Source organism: Tursiops truncatus, chromosome 2 (genome assembly GCF_011762595.2).
Source record: "Tursiops truncatus isolate mTurTru1 chromosome 2, mTurTru1.mat.Y, whole genome shotgun sequence".
In the NCBI taxonomy this organism is placed as follows: domain Eukaryota; kingdom Metazoa; phylum Chordata; class Mammalia; order Artiodactyla; family Delphinidae; genus Tursiops; species Tursiops truncatus.
In genome coordinates, this window is record NC_047035.1 from 62,698,921 (window position 1) to 62,720,095 (window position 21,175).

General features: G+C 38.0%; 1 long non-coding RNA gene and 1 pseudogene across 1 annotated transcript in view; both read right to left on the reverse strand.

Moving 5' to 3' along the window:
• LOC141277981 (uncharacterized) overlaps positions 1-21,175 on the reverse strand; it is a 300,462-nt gene that overhangs the window by 233,094 nt on the left and 46,193 nt on the right. The gene's annotated exons all lie outside the window — the stretch shown is intronic.
• LOC117311201 (large ribosomal subunit protein uL15m pseudogene) lies at positions 12,709-13,639 on the reverse strand (annotated as a pseudogene).

Below are 21,175 nucleotides of genomic sequence, written 5' to 3' on the forward strand. Positions count from 1 at the left end.
TAAATTCTTCATTTTTTTCCCATATGAGTACAATTTTGACTTTACATGCTACAATCAGGCTAAGTCACACATACTCAAGATAAAAAGAGAAACTAGAAGAAGCAGGATCTGTGAATTTTGGAATCCCCTATACACCAACCAATTGCTTTGCTGTTCAGAAGGGAATGTTGATTTGTCTGCTCATAGTCCCTTAGCTCGGGAGCTGGGGAATAGTGAGGAAGGGCATTGATAAAGAGGGGAAAAGAGAAAAGCCAATGACATTTTTGCAAGTGGTTGAAGTTTTCCTGGATATATTTTAAAAACTCATGAACAAGTTGCTTATTAATATTCATCAGCTGACCATTATTATCATTATCTGAATCAACTCATTAATGTAGTCAACAGTCAAAATTGAGTTGTTTGTATTAATGGAAAAGAAAACTAAATTCAAATATCTATATAATTATGTAGAAAAAATATTATGGTCTGAGAAAAGTATTCCTATAATCAAGGTTTAGTCCCATGCTGGAAATACTATGATTTTATCCTCTATCGATATAGAAAAAAGTCACATCTTGAATAGAAGATAATATCTTATACTTGCACAGCACTTAATACATTTTCTAGTATTTTCACATATCCTCAAAATAATCTTGTGAGGTCATAAAGAAGACTCTTGTGGCACACATTTTAGAATATGGAAATCTAAGGCTCAGAGAAGCTGAGCGTTATGCCCAGTCACAGGGGGTCCAAAGTTGTTTCTGAGTTCTACTCGGTGCTCTTTCCCCACACCTTGCTAACTGTCAACATTACTCTTCTACCATAATTGTCAGGCTTTATTTCTGAAAAATCCTATGATAAGTGTGGAAATAAATTTATTTCCTCTTAATAAATTCTATGTTTCTATTTGAATTCTCTCTTTTATATAGATTTGGATTTGTTTTCAAAATCAAATATGCTCAAAAATATCATTTATGCTTCAAGTTTATTTAAAAATCAACGTGTAGACTATTTTCAGCAACTGAAACTCTGTCTCATTCTCCAGCCCATTTACTTGATATAAGTGTGGTGTTGGACCAGCCACCTAACTCCTTTAAGCCTTGGTTTTCTCACCTGCAAACTGGTAATACTAATGCCTCTCACAGAACTGCCATGGGGTTTACACATGACACATAATTTGACACTCAGCTCAGTGCGTGGTAGCAAGTGGTACAACCAGGATTTGACCCAAGTTTTTCTTGCTCTAAACCACATGCTGAACCTCCACACTACAGCAGGTTTGTGGGGACATATTGAGGAATAAGAATAGAAGAGTAAATTGGAGTCAGATTGGGGAGAATATAGCATATTAAGATAAAATATTTGGGCTATAAACCATAGGCAGTAGGAGCCATTGGAGATTTTTAAGCAGAAAAAAAGTTAAAATCAGAGGTCTAGGAAAATTATTTTGGAGACATGCATGGATAGGATGGATTGAAGTGATAGTGTATGAAATTTGATTCATTGGAAAGACACTTTTTCACTTTTCTTAATGACTGATAATACAATCAAATGAATACAAATTTTTCATAGCATGACAATATTCTCCTAATTTCGTAAGAAGTCAAATTAATTCATAACCTCCCTTAATTATCAATTCTTACCTTTAGTAATTGGTCTCTGACTACTCCCTATACCAAAAGAAAGCTAAGAAGAGAATGAACAAACAACAACTGAAGTGATATCTCACAAAAGGAAAATCAAACACAATTTTGGAGCTAGCCTTGATTTAAAAAACCAATTTCCATGAGGAATGTAAAAATACAATATAAAACTGGAACACTGACACCTACATATAACTTCTGTTTTAATAACATTTAAAAACAGGTTTATAATAGCATTGGAAGATTTAGCTCTCTCTAATCTAGAAGTTTTCACCACTTAAGTGTGAAGGCCATTTTTTAATATTTAGAATGTTTACAATTATTATAGTGAAGGTAAGTTTAGTATCTGCTGATTAAAGAAAATAAATTATTATAAAAAGTTACTATGAATTTGTTAATGCTTTTAAATAAATTATATCATTTACAACAGCATCAACATATATCTTTTAAATAGCAGTGTATGTATGTAAAGGCATGTCATTTAATCAATCTACATACAATGCCCAATATTTTTATAAATTCAAGGACACTTTATAAATTCAGAGTCACCCAAGAGATTGAAAATCTCCAAATTATCTTATAAAATAATATTATCTTTAAAAATATCGAGTACCCATCGTTGCAAACTGTGAAAAGAATAAAAAAGCAAAATTCTCTTTTCAATACAATGAAACTGCTAATACTAGTAAGTAATATGCTTTTCATAGTTCTTTCCAAATAGCAATATTCTTCACTTACTCTTCTGCTCTCATCCCATCTTCTATCAATATTTGTTCTAGGGACTAATTTAAAATCTGAGGGTCATTCATTTTATTTGTTCTCTTAACATTTTCTGTGAGCTTACTATGTGCCCAGCAGAAATAATGAGCTAACCAGTCCTAGTCCTTGCCTCACAGAGATAACATTCCAAAAAAGATAGACAATATTCCAAGTATAATACAAATAAACATTTCTGATAGTGCCACGAGGGAAAAGCACAAAGTGCTAGGAGCATAGAGGGCAGGGGAACTTGACAGAATTTCAGATTGGGAGTTGGTCAGAGAAGAATTCCCCTAGTAAGTGACTTTTGAGCTAAAATTTGAAGGATGAGTAGATGGTACTAGTAAAAATAAAATAAAATACTAGTGTGGGGAAAAGCATTATACCACTGAAAAGTTAAAAGGAGATCAGTATATCTGGTTTCAGTAGTAGGGTGGGTCCACAGACCAGAACCAGATAATATAGGACTCTGTAAGGCACATCAAGGTATTTGGTCTTTACCTTAAAAGCAATGGGAACCCCTTCTGGTTCTTTTGTTTACCAGCTATGGGATCAAGACAATTCATTTACCCTCTCTGTGCCTTACTTTACTCTTATATTAAATAAAAATAATAATAGTAACTATCTTGTATGGGTATAGTGATGATTAAATGAGATGGTATGGGTCTAGCCTTTGGCACAGTGCCAGACACATGGTAAACACCATTTAATGTTAGCTATTTTATAACAGTGTTATGCTTTTTCTCACTCTTTTGCTTTTGAACTAGTTTGTATAGCTTTTTCCAAGTATACCAATGAGATCTTTTTCTTCCATTCCACTGTCACCCTATTGGATAGTCAGGGACCCATCTTCATGTTATTTGGTTTACGAAAGTTCAAGAACCTCATGTATATGGGAATGGAGGAAGGAAGAGAGAGGAATGAACTTGAGCTCTACAGGAACCAAGCGAAGTCTTCAAACAGAGACGAGTGTCAAGCCCAGTCAATAGGGGACTTACTGCCTACCGTGTAAAGAAAACCTTCATCCTATGCCAGTAGCACCAACAATAAACATCGCTCTTGGTGATGGGAAGGTGAAGTTCTCCTACAGGTAGAGGCTGGACTGACTCTGGACACAGACTTCTGCTCTTCCCATGCTATCTTCATGCCTAGTCCCCCATCTCTCAAGCACACCAATGTTTCTCTCTCACTTTATGTCCTCTCTCATCCCTCATCCCTTCCCCAGACTAGAAAGTCTTTCACTAGTGTCAGGAGGCATATTAGTCAGAATGATTAATGCTGGTCAATGGAAAAACAAGTGCAAAAATCTCAGTGGCTTAACACAACAAGGCTTATTTCTCATTCACAGTGCAGTTCAATGTGGGACATGTGGACCTCTTGGCCAACTACTCTTCAAGTTTGAGGATCCAGGCTGCTTCCATCTTGTGGCTACACAATTTGGAGCATGTGACTTCCAAGGCCACCAAAGAATAGGAAAAGAAGACTAGCAGTTGATGCAGGATGTTTTTAAAGATCAAGTCTAAAATAGTGTACATCATATTGACCAATATTCTATTTTACAAAACTTAGTCATATGGTCCCAAATCTACCTACAAAGGAGGCTAGAACATGTAACCTTTCTGGATGGTGAAAAAAGACAGTATAAAGAACATGAAACATTGTCTTTGCCAGTGGGTGAGGGTGTCTTACACTTTCTCAGGATGTTTTGTATGTGCCATGAGTGCCCTCATGTCCAGCAAAGCAGACTGGTAGAATCACGAAACACTCAAACCTATGCTTACTCTTACCATTCCTGGCTAATGAAAAATGTTTTCTCATCATTTTAAGAGAGGGGAAATGAAGATTCAGGGAGCAACGTGGGGTCAGCAACAGACACGTCTGAGGAACCTCAAGTCCTAAGAAGAAAATGAACTCAAGGCTTCCCCACGAATGGCTGTTATCATGTTTAGAGACCTTATTATATTCAAATCTTGATATTAACTGGATATTTGAATTTACTTCATCAACCATTTATGGTGCACCAACTCTAAAACCCCTATCATCAACCACAGTTTTACAAAGACAAAACATACATAGACCCTGCTCTCAAAGAATTTATGGTCTAATGGAAGGAACAACATTTAAACAACTAAATGTAAGAAATTTTGATTATTTTATCATTATTTAACTTAGATATTTATTTATGAGTTGTAATCAGCCAGAAGTTTGGGAAGTAGCTCTCATGTCCTAGGCCCCAAATTACTGTATAGTCTTCAGGGAATTTGGTTAACAGCTGAATGATAAGGAAATATTTTATTTAATTCATGTAATTAAATGAATTACATTTAAAATAAAAAAATTTTTAAAGCCATTTCTAACTGATACCTAAGATGGAAAGTTTAATTCCATATGACTAGGAGACGCAGAAGAAGCCCTAGAGAACCCATTAGACAACCACAAGAGGGGTCTGAGGGCCCAGAGATGAGCACCAGTTGAGAATTAATCTGTGGAGCTCAGCTTTTCTTCCCTTAAGAAAAGGGAGGTTGATCATTGTCAACTCATTGCTAAAATGGCAACTTTTATTATAACTTAAATCCTGCTAAATAAAGTTAACTTTGAGTTCTACTAACCAGTAGAATCATACAACTGGAACCAAAGAAACTAAAATGCAAATGTGTACGGCTGCTTTTGCTCTTCAAAGTGTCTGTGTTCCAGAAGCATCAGCAGCACCTGGGAGCTTGTTAGAAATATATAATCTTGGGCCCTGCCCAAGACTTACTGAATTAGAATTGCATTTTAACAAGCCCCCAGCTGATTTGTATGCACAGTAAACTTAGAGAAACACTGATATAAAAAAATTCGTCCCTACATAAGTTTGGAATAATACTTCCAAGCATCTACAGAGATTTATAATCTCCAAACATGTATACTTTGCTTCAATCTAGCATTTTGCTTTTGGTGTTTCCCATCTATTATGAAACAGATGAAAATTCCCTACACAAATAAGCAATATGCTTCAATTAAAATTGTCTGAATTTTAGCATTTCTAAAAACAGATGGCAAAATATTTCAATCCATGCAAATGGGTTCAAACAAAAACAAGAAGAAAAACATGAATGAAAATGGGGGAGAGCACTTCTTGGTAGACACAAGGTTTATGACCTCAAATATTGTGTATATGTCAGTGAGTGTAATTTTTTTCTTTTTGATGGTTTTCTTTCATTACTAAGGACACAGAATTTCCCACAAAGGCACAAATTAATAAATCTTAAGTATTCTAAATTTCATAGGAATTTGTGAGTGATGGCTGAAACAGACAAAAGTTGATTTTCAAAAATTAACGTCTTAAAGCAGCTCTCCTTATTGCAGCCAAGTACTCAGACAGGAGGATGAAAAGGAGAATGGAAGAGAAATTTTTCCAAGATTTCTATTCCTGGGAGAGGAGAATGAAAGGAGTAGGGAATGGCCAGAAGTGTTGGAAGCCACTGACCATCAATTTCCAATCCTTTTCATCATAACTCAAAACAGCATATTATTGTATAAACTGGATATTTATATATCCAATATATAGCAGATATTTCTATGGAGGCTTTTTACAACTTGCTTCTACCACCACATTACCAACTGAGCTACTCTTGCTAATGTGATGCATTTTTTTTAATTAGAGCAATTTGTTTTGTAGGATGAGCGATACCTTTCTGAAGATCCCATTCCTGCTGTTTCTGAGCCTCTTCGCCTTGAGAACCCTTCTGCACCAGTGAGTCTAAAGCTAGTCTTGCTTTGAACAGAAGCAGAGTGCTGCATTTCAATACTAAGACTACTTCAAAATCATGTTTTCATTTCCCAGAAAGAGTATTTTAAAATGCACTACACTTCAGTGGCTGCATCCTGCCTGAGCCCAGCACCATGGAGCCCTGAACAAGCTCTGGAAAGGACTCACTTTCCTCCTTTTGCTGAAAGATAAAGGTGGGTCAAGGGGTGAGCCCCAGGGCTCTCTTGGAGTCATATCCAATATGTCATGCCTGGTTCTTTACCATGTCCATGCTCTGGTTCAGCGGTAACTGCAGGAAAAGGCTAACCCCCATCCCAATATTCACAGCCAATGAGAGCAGAGCCAGGGGACAGCTGATCTGAGAACGCTCTCTGCACAACTTCTGAAAGAAACCCCAAAATTTTACCCCCTTGCCTCACCCCTTACACCTCTGCCCCAAGGGGAAAACCTTAAAATTTCTACCTCAGAGATTTGGCTCCACAAGGAATTAAGCAAACACTTCTAAATAATAACAGAAGAGTGAAATGTAACACTTCCATTCTGAAGAGTCTATAGTGCTTTCATATCTGCTTTTTCAATTACCCATAGAGATGTTTTAATTTAACATTTGGTGGCAGGAAATCTTGAAAGAAGAAAATGGTAAGTAGACAGATCTACATTTTAAAATTGAAGAAGTGGTGACTTCAGATTCCCCAGGCTGTTATGCTTGTTCTGTAGCATTTTATTTTAGATTCGTGCTTCTCTATTACTTTAGGAAGAGAGAAATTTACAAAGTACACAGTAGGCAAGGATTAATCAATTTTCACAAAAGGATTTTTCACGGGTTTCTTTAGTACATATTAACCTTGTTTTAGTTTACAAAATTATTGGGTATAAAGTGGACAAAGAGTATGATCACCCGTCACTAGCAACACCTAAACTAAATCAAATTTAACAAAGATTATCGAGAGGTATCTTTTACTTTCAGGTATTAGGCTAATAAATAACTATTAAGCAGCTATCACGCCAGTGTTAAACGCAAGATAAACCAAATCTAGTAAGATAGACGTTCTGCCTTAAGCTCCCACAGGGCCACACAGAAGTCCAGCACTGCAGCCCACTAGGTGTGGGTTCTCAGGGCAGAGCTTCTGTTCACAACTTCACCGGTATTGTATCTGCTCCAGGTGGTTTTGAGGGAGCAGCCAGACACAAGGACTCCCTTTCCTGCACCCTCTTCTTCAGCCCTCAGGCCTCCCCATCAAAACTGCAAGTAACCAGCTGGGACGCTAGGAAAATGCCCAGAAGTCCTCTGGGAGAGGAAATTAATCATTGTAGTACCAGTTCTCTTCACCTCTGACCCCAGTTGTCTACCATCTGTTCACTTTATTAGGAAGTTGAAAAAGGAGAAAAGATAATAAAACTCCCAGATGTATTCACTGGCATCTATTGTAAGAAATCTGAGTGTGGGTGTTAGAACTAAGCATGTAACTGGAAAGTTAGAAAGTTAAATTCTCAGTTTGGGGTTGTTTTCCTTTCATCTGTTCATGACAGCACACCCTGTCCTAACATGTACAATTGAGAACCCACTTTGAAGACCACAAGGCACTGAAAAAAAACATTCTTAAAGTGGGGAAATCTACAGTGTTCAAAGTGGTAAAACCAGACACCCAAAATAACTATTCGTTTTACCAAATAAATAAATAACCATTTTAAGCTTTAAAATGAGTGAGATGTAATATTTGTTGAACATTTATTATGTGCCAGACATTGGGTTAAGTACTTTACGTACCCTTTAGTTTTCACAAGAACCCTCTGAGGTAGGTACTATTATTATCTCTGTTTTACAAATGAAAAAACTCAAGAATGGAAAGGTTAACCAACTCACCCAAGTACACAGGTAGAGATTGATTTGTGGAGCTAGAATTTTTTTTAGCTCAACCACTAAGCCATACTGCCATATCATGAAAGAATATTTCTATGAAACATCAGAAAATGTGAGATTTGAAATCACCCACAGAAAAGATTGTGAAGGCTACTCTCATATAATATCTGAGCAAATGAGAAAAGCAGACAACCATCCCTAACACTTACTGAGCATTTGCCATATTCTAGGCACTATGGCAAGCACTTCATGTGCATTTTCTCATTTAATTCTCACAATCCTATTAAGAAGGTTGCTATTATTATTCCAACACCCATTTAACCAGTGAAGAAATGGAGGTATGAAAGAAGATCACACTGTGAACCAAGACCACAGGATAGATTTGAACTCAACTCTGAATCCAGAGCCAGAGGTTTCACTTTGGAATTAATATTTTAAACAAGATCATGCATGAGTAGGGTGGGGTTGAGCTTGAGGATATCTCAAACACTTAGGAGTTTACAATGTAAAGTACTTATCTTTTCTTGTTTTAAAACTACTGATACTTCTGTGGTGATTGTACAGGTTTTTCATGAGAAGATTAATAAACTAAGAACTTTAAAAAAAAAGAAATACTGACACAAGCAATATAACCCATCCATTTCTCTTTCACTTAACATTCTAATCACCAGATTATTGCCTTTGGAGAAGGCTCCTGTATCTAATAAATATTTGAAGATACATCTTTAAAACAAGGAAGTTACCTAACCCAAAGCACTAACTCTAACAAGAATTCACCATCTATTTGCAGTCCTGACTTGCGTGTCTGGTTATGCCATAGATTCAGGGGCACTGGAGCATATCAGAGGCATTTATGAGCTTAAGGTGCTCCAGGAACTTAAGATACAAAGCAAGGCAGTCTAAGAATGTCACATTTTTGTTAGGCAATGTCCTTTCCTTATGTGAGTTTAAGACAACACAATCCTTACTTTTAAAATAATAATATATAAATATGAGAAAATTCTAACGGAAGCATCAAAATATTGAGTGGGTAGAACAGACTCTTATTTCCCTTGAGTGGCTAGAACAGTCTCTCATGTGAGTATCTAAACACGTATTTAGATCATTCAAATGCCATACACGCCAAAACACTCCAACTTAACACTTCCTTTGAAGTCACGACAATCAGTTTTTTATTAGTGTCATTATTTAGCATTTCTATAGCACTTCACTTTTGACAGGTGCTTTATAATTATTTCTACTCTTGGTTAACTCCTACTCATTCATTAGCATGCAGTTACTTTCCCAATAAAATATATACATTCGTTGACAAAACTGAATCTAACCAAAACCAAGAGGTTCTTATATCAGAATTTCAGACAAACATGTATCCACAGGACAAATGAGGCAGATAGACAGATGATAGATTGATAGATGGATGATAGGTAGATAGGTAGGTAGGTAGATAGATAGATAGATAGATAGATACAGTGACATATAAGAAAATGATTCCAAGGATCAGTAACATTCTTGTATTCTTGTCTTGGTTCAACTGCAGCTTGGGATTATCAGTCATGTCCCTATGTTGCCAATGACAGCAATGAATAAAAGACCAGTGGTCACATATGAACTAAAATTGTTGAAAGAGTAAGTGAATATGGCAGAGACTGCTAATTATTAGCCAGTGTCCAGTCTCTCTTTCTTTACGTAATAGAATCTCCAGCCACTCATCTAGACATTTCCCAGCCTCCCTTACAGCTAGAAGTAGCAACATAACTAAGTTCAGGCCAATGAGATGTGAGAAGAATATGTGCAGCTTCTGAGTCATCTCCTTAATCATAAAGCTGCTTGCCATGGACCACAAGGAGGCTGGTTAACATCTGTCACCGTACATAATCACAAACTTTTTTTCTTGTCATGAGAACTTTTTAGATCAAATCTCTTAGCAACTATCAAATATGCAAAGCAGTATTATTAACTATAGTCACCATGCTGTACATTGCATCCCCATGACTTACTTATTTTGTAACTGGAAGTTTGTACCTTTTGACTGCCTTCACTCATTTCTCCCACTCCCCACACACTGCCTCTGCTAACTACCAATCTGTTCTCTGTATCTATTAGCTCAGTTTTTTCTTTTGATTCCACACATAAGTAAGATCATGTGGTACTTGTCCTTTTCTGTCTGACTTAATTCACTTAGCTTAATATCCTCAAAGTTCACCCACATAGTTGCAAATGGTAAGATTTCATTCCTTTTTAATGGCTGAATAATATTCTACTGTATATATATTCCATATTTTCTTTATCCATTCATTCATCAGTGGACACTTAGGTTGTTTCCATATCTTGGCTACTGTAAGCAATGCTGCAATGAACCTGGGGGTTTCACAAATCGTTTCAAGTTAGTGTTTTCATTCCTTCAGGTAAATACTCAAAAGTGGAAATTCTGGATCGTATGGTAGTTCTATTGTTAATTTTTTGAGGAAACTCTATGCTGTTTTCCATAGTGCTGCACCAATTTACATTCCCACCAATGGTGTAAAAGGGATCCCTTTTCTCCAAATTCTTGCCAACACTTCTTATCTCTTGTCTTGTTGATAATAGCTATTCTAACAGGTATGAGGCAATATCTTACTGTGGTTTTGACTTGTATTTCCCTGATGATTAGTGATGTTGAGATCTTTTCATGTACCTGTTGGCCATCTGTATGTCTTCTTTGGGAAAATGTCTATTCAGATATTCTGCCCATTTTTTAATTGAGTTGTTTGGGGTTTTTGTTATTGAGTTGTGTGAGTTCTTTATATGTTTTGGATATTAACCCCTTATCAGATATATGATTTGAAAATATTTTCTCCCATTCAGTAGGTTGTCTTTTCACTTTGTTGACAGTTTCCTTTACTGTGGCAAAACTTTTTAGTTTGGTATAGTCCCACTTGTTTATTTTTGCTTTTGTTGCCTTTGCTTTTGGAGTCAGATTCAAAAAACTCATCACCAAGATGAATATCAAGGAGCTTACCACCTATGTTTTCTTCTAGGAGACTTATGGTTTCATTTCCTACATCAATTCTTTAATCTATTTTGAGTTAATTTTTGTGTATGGTGTAAAGATAGGGGTCCAGTTTCATTCTTTTGCATGTGGCTGTCCAGTTTTCCCAATACCATTTATTGAAGAGACTGTCCTTTCCCATTTGTACATTCTTGGCTCCTTTGCTGTAAATTAGTTGACCACATATATACATAGGTTTATTTGGAAGCTCTCTGTTCTGTCCCTTTGATTTATGTGTCTGTCTTTACACCAATACCATACTGTTTTTATTACCATAGCTTCGTAATATAGTTCAATATTAACAATATAGGCAATGATGCCTCCAGCTTTATTCTTATTTTTCAAGATTGTTTTGGCTATTTGGGGCCTTTGGTGGCTCCATACAAACTTTAGGATTCTCTTTCCTATCTCTGTGACAAAGCCATGGGCATGGGTATTTTGATAGGGATCACACTGAATCTGTAGATTGCTTTGGGTAGTATGGACATTTTAGCAAAATTAACTTTTCCAATCCATGAACACAATATCTTTCCACTTGTTTATGTGTTCTTCAATTTTTAAATTAACATCTTATAATTTTCAGTATATATTTAAACTACCACAAATTCTAAATAAGTTTCAAACAATTTCAAATAAGTTAACAATTCTTACTGAAGCTGAGAAACTCAAATAGCATACAACTGATTCATCAATACAAAAGATTTCTTATTGTGCTAATGGTGGATCTGAGACTGTAAGTTCTCAGAAGGCAGGAATATGCCCTATTCATTTTTTCTTTTAATTTCATAAAATAAACAAGCAGGAATCATTTTATTTCTCCTGTTGAAGAATTATCATGAATTATTCAAGATTTAATTGCATCAGGATAAATTAAGCTTTCACTGTGGTTTCAATACAACAGATCTTTGCAAAGCTAAATGAGCTTACTGACTGCTGAACCTTTTAAATTAACTGAGTTTAATTTTCACATGACCAATTGTTTTTATGGCTTATATGATCATTGACCATTTTTTCAAAAGCATTTAAAATGACTGAAAAACAAAGGTTTCCAAAGTCTATGAAATAAGTAAAATCTTATCAATTAGAATTAGAACATTTACCTTCCTCAAGGAAAAAAAATGTTACTGGCTTGAACATTTTTATCTACTCTGAGTTGAGAAAATGAATTCCCTTGGAATTTTGGTCTCAATTTTACTAGCAAATATTGAACTACTTAGAAGCTACTCACCAGTCTTAAACCTTCAACTCACATCCCACATCTTAATCATCCCAAGCTGAAGGTTTACTGTCTTGACGCTGGGTAGCAGCGCTTCCTCGCGGCTACCAAGTAAGAAGCTCACCAGCTCATTAGCAGCCCTCTGACCTTGACCAGGCAGCTGACAAAGCAATCTCATCCCACCTGTGCGTTCATTCTGATTTGCAACAATAAGACAAGACCTGGATGGAAGGATGATGGAAAACTCAACTGGAAATTGTCTAAGAGTTACACTCTTCCTTGGGCAGAGAACCAGGGAGCTTAGATCTCTGAGACAGAAGCACACAGATCCACCAGATCCTCTACACAGTCCTTGCTTACTGTGTTTTTAATTTAGATAAAAAAGAGAGATATGATTACACAGAAAACATCAACATCTGCAGAATTACAAATTAAGCAAATGCCATGGGAAACACGTGTGTTTCAGTCCCTTTCTGGAGCTCTTTTACCATCTGTTATCTTGGAAGGAACTCAGGAGCTGTAGTACTTGAGGAGATTCTCATCCGTAGGTTTGAGGATTTCCTTATCTGCCATATTCACTACCCACCTGGGAGCAAGACCAAAGAAAATCTGCCTTGGATCTTTTTGAGTACTGAGCATTTTGAAGAGTTCATCTTTCCTGATATCAAGTAAAATATAACCGTACTTCTTGGCGAGCTCCAGTCTTGCTTCAGGAAATTCAGCAGGATCCGCCAAGTAACCACGATTCCTTGCATCAGTGTAGTAGGGTACCAGTGCCTTGGAGGTGAGCATTCGCTTGGGAATGGGCTGTCCACGGAGAAAGAATGCAATAGGTTTTCACAGAATTTCCAGGCTTCGTGGGTCGTAGAAGGCCGTCGTGACGACACCCCCATTCTTCTCGATTGCAACGATGGCCAGCTCTGAAGCCAGCTGTACTTCAATGTTAACTTTTACCTTAAAGGGGTCATCACCCTCCTCTACCAGCTGGACACCATAATCCCTTTTAGATGGCTGGAAGGTCACACCTCTCCCACTGACAAGTTGGGTTAAGTCAATAGGTTGTGTAGGATAAACTCGACCCAAATCAAAAAGATACTGCAGCCTGTTGAGAGTCAAAGGCTGATACTGGCATCTGAAGCTATGTCCTTCATTAAACCCATATTTTGAGATTCGAAGGTAAAATGGAGTGTGGCCTTTCTCAAAGCCCAGCCAGGGCCGGGTTCTTCTCTGTCGTTCTCCCTTGTGGCCCCTGCCACATTTTCTACCTCTTCTCTGACCTCTTGGTCATCTTTCCGGTTTCCTGGAGCCTGGGTTTGGCCTCAGGTTAGCCGGGCTCACACGGGGCAGGGCCCACAGCAGGTCCAGGGCCTGGGGCCCCCTCGCCCCGCACTGGGCCAGCCATGACCCACGCGCCCAACAAGCCTCAAGGGCGCTGGGCCACCAGAGCCTGCCTTATTCATTTTTTATCCTCTTCCTTCTTTGTACCGTAACTCTAATATGTAGATAAGCACCAATATCTTGGAACCGTCTAAGGATTAAAAACAAATGCCTCCTACAGAATTTATTGCTATTATCTTTATCCCAATGACCCTCATGTTCTGCCATTTGCTGGTTCTGAGAAATGCAACCATATTTTTAATTATTAGACTTATTGTAGAGCCTGTGAAAATTTAGACCTGCAGACATTAACTTTTTTGGATGTAGAATTTATTCAGCATCTCGTCTATGCCTGTTTCTGTGTAATACAACATTACCCATTTAAAGTAGACATAATCATCTCCACTTAAAAGGCGAAGAAACTGGGGCTTCCCTGGTGGCGCAGTGGTTGAGAGTCCACCTGCCGATGCTGGGGACACGGGTTCGTGCCCCGGTCCGGGAAGATCCCACATGCTGCGGAGCGGCTGGGCCCATGAGCCATGGCCGCTGAGCCTGCGCGTCTGGAGCCTGTGCTCTGCAACGGGAGAGGCCACAACAGTGAGAGGCCCGCGCAAAAAAAAAGACGAAGAAACTAAGACATAGATTAAGTAATCTGTCCAAGATCACATGGCTGGTAAATAATAGAGCTTAGATTAGAATACAGTCTTCCTGACCCACCGGACAGTCTTCTTTCTGAGAGCTCTACTCAACTGCCTCATCAATTTCTGATACACTTTTACATTTCAAACTTTGGACCCCCCCAAAAGGTGGGGGCATAATAATGGCCAGGTATTGATGGATAGGAAAATTAAAAGGTAATCCTACCCAGAATATAAAGATCAGGAAGGACCACGGGTAAACACATCAGAGCAATTCTTCCCTGAATAAAAACTGGGAAACTTTCCAAGAAGACATCACTATTAACATAATCATTTTTATTCACTTTTGAAAGTTATCATCTAATTCAACATAATTCTTCACCATATGTCTAATTGGAATCTGTCTGGATTCAAAGATGCTGATGAGAGTGAACATATCAAGGTCAGGAATTGTCTAGCTATACAAGACTCTAGGTGGTTGAATTGTACATCTTTTTCCCATAAAACTTTACGCTTACTTAATGAGATATCCCATATGCTCAGTCATAGATGTTTTGATCAGAGAGGTCCAAGAATAGGAAAAAGCAGTGTTTTCAATTTCCACTTTGATGTTGTTTTGTTTGTTCATTACTATTTGTAATTTAGTTGGCTCTAATTAAAGCTAAAGAGAGAAGATGAAATGAGTTATCTATGCAATTCTTAGCCCTCATAAAGGGAACATAAGAGTATCTAGGAATCTTGGGTGGCAAGTAAATATAAACTTGGTTTCACATCTCTGAAATTAAACTTCCCACTTTCCAGACAGATAAGTCTGGTATGAGACCATAGGCAAGTCTTTTTTTTTTTTTTGGTATGAGGGCCTCTCACTGTTGTGGCCTCTCCCATTGCGGAGCACAGTCTCCGGACGCGCAGGCTCAACGGCCATGGCTCACGGGCCTAGCCACTCCGCGGTATGTGGGATCTTCCCAGACCAGGGCACGAACCCGTGTCCCCTGCATCGGCAGGCGGACTCTCAACCACTGTGCCACCAGGGAAGCCCCATAGGCAAGTCTTTTTAAGAGGAGATTACAGTTGGAGATGGAGATATTAAAATTCATGATTCTAAAAAAGTGTTGTGACATAGTTTATGGCAATGTCTCTCACCCATTCCCAAAGAAAAGCATGATTCCAGGCAAGAGGTGACCCCATCCTCTTTACCCACTGATACACTGCAGGCAACTTTGTCTTCACAAAAGAGGGCTTTCAGAGTTTTAAATAAACAGGTAAGAGTTCCAAATAGTGAGTTAAGAAATGCTATATTACTGGCTTCCCTCCAACTGTGTACTAAATATGGGTGGGGCTAGGTAAATGCAGGGAACCAGCTAGATTGCATAGAAAGACCTATGTAGGAGGTACTTTGTTTGATGGACCCAGTGAGCACAGATAGTCCCCTCCCACTCGGCATGTCTAAAGCATACTCTTGATTCTTGGTGCTTCTGATGAAGTTTCCGCTTCAATGGAACAATGGCTTTCTATCAAAGAGTGTCATAACATCCGATCAAAGAGTGTCATAACACAGAACTTTTCTGATTGGTGTGGAGAGCTCTGCAAGAGCATATTAGTTGTAAGCCATAGCATCACCTCTCTTTAGGGAGAGAGAACAAAATTTAAACACACAGGGAGACAGAGAGATAATGAATTGCCTTCTTGGCAACCCACCACTCTACAGCCAATGGGATCGCTGTGACAAGTTATGAAATTCGAGCCAAAATATTTAACTCAGCCACTTATTCAAGTGGTAGACCCAATTTTAGGCACCCCACAGTTAGGGCACCAATAGAGAAAAGTCTTCTCTTCGTTTTCTGCAGTAGCACGTTTAACTTTTAGCATATCTATGGGTGTTCTGTTTCCTCTAATAAGGATATATCTGTCTGTAAAGTATACACATGTATTTCTACCAATGTAGCAATAACTGATGAATACAGGAAACTATAATAATCTGGATAGTTCCAGAAAAATATAGGAACTAGACTAAGAATAAGAGAAGATTACTACTGGAAGTCTTTCAGAATAATCTGATAGAAACAGCCTATCAATAGGGTATAAGAGGGTGAATTAGCCAATATGCGCCCAAAGAAATGCTGATTAGACCAAATTAATCCGTAGCTCCCAGAAGCTGAGATCTCTGGGTCACCCTAATGGAGCCTAATGATGTAAACTGTACAAGCAAGGCAGGAAATTCTGTGGCTCAAGAGTCAAGGGTCAGGTTAGAGAACAGAGTGAGCTCTAGGGAATGAGCTGGAAGTGGGAAAGGGGAGGAGAGGAGTTCGAAGATGAGCCTCTGAATTGACTACTCTGGGTCCCCACGTGCTCACTGAGTCAAGGCCTGACAGAACCTGGTTACAGGCTTTTGTGAGAGGTGAGGGCTCCTTAGTGGGAATATACTAACACATAAACAAAATGCACCCATTTTAAATATGCAATTTGATGAGCTTAGACAAATGTATATACCCATGTAATCATCACCCCAGACAAGATATAGAATATCTCCATTATCCCAAAAAGTTTCCTCAAAGAAGTTTCCTTTATACTCTCACCCTAAGCCGCAGGCAAGCACTGATCTCATTTCTGTCACGGTGAATTATTGTCTGTTCTTGAATTTCATATAAGTGGGGTCTTACATTATATATGCTCTTTTTGTCTGGCTTATTTGGTTAAGCCAATGTCTTTTGTATTCAACCATGCTATTTGTAGTGGTAGTTCATTCCTCTGTACTGCCAAGTAGCATTTCACTGAATGAATAACACCACAATTTCTTTATCCACTCACCTGTTGATGGATAGTTGAGTTGTCTCCAAGTTTTGGCTATTATGAATAAAGCTGCTATGAACATTCATGTACAAGTCTTTGTGTGGACGTATGCTTCCATTTCTCTTGGGTAAATATCTAAGTGCACATTCCTGAATCATATAGCAAAGTGAATGTTTAACTTTACAAGAAATTTCCAAAGAGCCTGTACCATTTTGTAGTCCCGTCAGCAACATACGAGAGTTCCAGTTACTTCACATCTTTACCAGTGCTCAATATTGTCAATCTTTAATCTTAGCCATTCTAGTCTGTGTGCAGGGATACCTCGCTATGACTTTAATTTGTATTTCCCTGAATAATGTTAAACATTTTTTATGTGTTTATTGGCCATTCATATATCTTCTCTTATGAAATGTCTGTTCACATCTTTTGCTCAGTTTTAAGTTGTGATGATTCCTGCTACGTTGACTTCAACTTTTGACTAAGGATGACAGCACATCTGGTCAATTTGATTTAGAGCGAGTAATTTGAAGCTCCCTAATGGCACTGCTAGGCTCAAAATTATTAGCCGGGGTTCAAGTGAAAGGGTCAACAACACATGGAATGCGTAAATCAGATCATATCACTCTCCTGTTTAAAATCTGCAAATGGCTTCCCTTGGCCATTCTATTCCAATTAGAGTAAAATCCAAACTCTTTACTTTGGCCCCCAAAGCCTCACGTGACATGACCTCTGTGTCCCTCTCCAACCTCACCTCTTGCCGCTTTTCCCTCACTCACTGTGCTCCTGACACTTCACTCTTCTTTCTGTCCCTCAAACACGCCATATTTGTTCTTGCCTCTGTCCCCTCTCCTTGGAATCATGTTCCCATAGAGCTCAGTGTGCTGCCTTCTTCTAATCACTCAAGTCTTAATATTAATGTCAAGACTTCCTTGCCTAATCCTGATAAACAGCACCCCTCAGTCCTTCTCTATCTAGCACTTGTCACTATCTGAAATTACTTTATATTTTATGCGTGTTTATTGCCTGTTTCACACCCACTGGAATTCATACTTTAAGAGTACAGAACTTTTCTTGGTCACTGATGCATCTCCGTGACCTATAAACAATGCCAGGAGCATAGCACCAGCTCATTAACTGTTTTTTGGAAGGGAGACAGGGGTTGAGAAGAGAGGAAAAGAAAGCAGGTTTTCAGAAAAGCAGAAGATAAGGCCCCTCACATCCAGACTCTTACTCTATATGCAAAGTGCTTAGCTCAGGGCTTGGCACAAAGGCTATTTCTCTTCCCCCTCAGCTGTTTGTCCCTTCAAAAGTCCTCAGCCTCTAGAATCAGAGTGGCCTTTGCCAGAGCCACGGAGGGCCATTGTTGGAGAATACACCATATGGATTCAATCTGAAGGCATCACCACCTTCCAGGCCCCCTAGTCACAACCAAGGGTGGTTTGATTTGTGACATGAGGTTGGTAAGAGAAACGGGGTAGCTTTGGGGGGTAGCTTTTGACCAGAGAGGGAAGAGGGACATTTCAGATATTCCTTTATAAACAACCAGTCTCTTTTAGGATAGCCTCAAGTTTCTGGAGCGTTCTCTCTTCCTCACCGTGGCTCAAAGCTTTCAGCTTTCGCTGTGTTTTTATCCTTTTCTCTGAGCCTCTTCAGTGGCAAAAAGCTTCAGCTTGCTTTCTCTGTCATATTCCCATCTGCCACTTTTAAACCTCATTTGTATTCCTTCTAGTTTGTAATCTGATCACTTTTATCCTTTATAACATATTTTAAACTCAGTTTTTTAATTCAAATTGGAAATTCAGTATAAGAAGTGGTTTTCTTTTTCTCTTCTCCTTCTAGTTTTCAAATATTTTGCTTCTGGTCACTTAAAAAATTATGACAGATGGATGGATGAGTGGGTGGATGGATATACAGAAAGATAGATAGATAGATAAATAGACAGGTATAATATTATCCATATTATATTTGTGTCCTTGTGGTTTGGGAGCATCTTTCAAGGGGCCCATGGCTGGTGACCACACAGAACTATTCCAATACTTGCTATGCGTTCTATATCCAATGCAAGTCTATGAAGCACCTGTTCTCTGCCCACATACCAACGAATAAACAAAGTCTCCCCCTCTTCTAATTAGTATACTCTCTATAGAGCCATAGACTTTCTCCTTATATTTAGTAACAAATCAAAAGAAAAAATTTTTAAAAACTACCCCCAAGGTCTGAGCCAATTATATATATATAACACTTCCTAATTTAAATGAACCCCTTTTCCTTTCAGACTCCCTCTACAGCATTCTTTTGTGCATTCAATCATTCATTTCATAAGCAGTTAGCAAAAATCTATCATGTGCCAGACACTGGATATAGGAAAGAGCTGAGGAGGTGGCTGATATGTACAGGAAACACTTAAAAGAATGCAGTTCCCACCTTTAAAGTCCTGTATTCTTAATGTAATACTAAAAAATTACACATCAAATGTTGTATTTATCAGGGTTCTCCAGAGAAACAGAATCAATAAAATGTGTATATATAGAGAGAGAGATTTATTTTAAGGAACTGGCTCATGGAATTGTGGAGGCTGCAAAGTCCGAGATTCTACAGGGTGAGCCAGCAGGCGGGAGACCCAGGAAGGAGTTGCAACTTGAGTCCAAAGACTGTCTGCTGGCAGAATTCCCTTTCCTCCTGGACAGGTCAGCCTTTTTAAAATTAAAGCCTTCAACAGATTGGATGAGGCTCACCACATTATGGAGGGTAATCTGCTTAATCAAAGCCTACTGATTTAAATGTTAATCTTATCTAAAAAATATCTTCACAGAACCATCTAGAATACTGTTTGACCAAATATCTGGTACTGTGGCCTAGCCAAGTGAACACATAAGATCAACCATTGCATATGTGAAACAATCAGAGAACAGTATAAGACAATCTATATTAAATACGATAAACTGAAGGGTCAAACCATAGGTGATAAGAGTGCTAACGTTTACTGAGCACTATTAGATGCCAGATCCTCGGAAGAAATTAGTTAATACTCACATTAAACCTTTGGTAGATTATATATAATATCTGCTTTTACAGGTGAAGAAGATGAAGCCCAGAGAGTTTGAATAACTTGTCCAAGATCACTTAGCGAGGATTCTAACCCAGATAAGTGTGGCAACAAAGTCCTTGGAAAGCTAGGCAATATAGTATTCCAGGTGCACAAGGAGGGTAGTGGGGGAAAGCTTGGCTTGGTAACATTAAAATTTCTTCCCCTAGAATGTAAATTGGTGCAGCCACTATGGAAAACAGTATGGAGGTTCCTTAAAAAACTACAAATAGAGCTACCATATGATCCAGAAATCCCATTCCTGGGCATATACCCGGAGAAAACTCTAATTCAAAAAGATACATGCATCCCCTATGTTCATAGCAGCACTATTTACAATAGCCAAGACACGGAAACCACCCAAGTGTGCATCAACAGATGACTGGCTTAAGATGTGGTCTATATATAAAATGGAATATTACTCAGCCATAAAAAATAATGAAACATTGCCATTTGCAGCAACATGGATAGACCTAGAGATTATCATACTAAGTAAGGTAAATCAGAGACAGACAAATACTATATGTTATCACTTATACGTAGAACCTAAAATATAATACAAATGAATCTATATACAAAACAGAAACAGACTCAGATGTAGAAAACAAACTTCTGGTTACCAAAGAAGAAAGAGAAGTGGGGAGGGATAAATTAGGAGTATGGGATTAACAGATATGAACTACTGTACATAAAATAGATACACAACAAGGATTTACTGTATAGCACAGGGAATTATATTCAATATCTTGTAATAAGCTACTATGGAAAATAATCTAAATATATATATATACATATACAGATATGTGTATATATGTATAACTGAATCACTTTGTGGTACACCTGAAACTAACACAATATTGTAAATCAACTATACTTCAATTGTTTTAAAAAAAATTTCTTCCCCTAGAGTGAGGAAACATCCTTTTTCTAACTCATGATGTTATAATCTAATTTTTCACTAACTGATTCTTTATGTGTGTATATCTTCCTTAGGAACAGAATTCCATGAATAAGCATGTAACCACATGTGCATGATAAATAAAAGTAA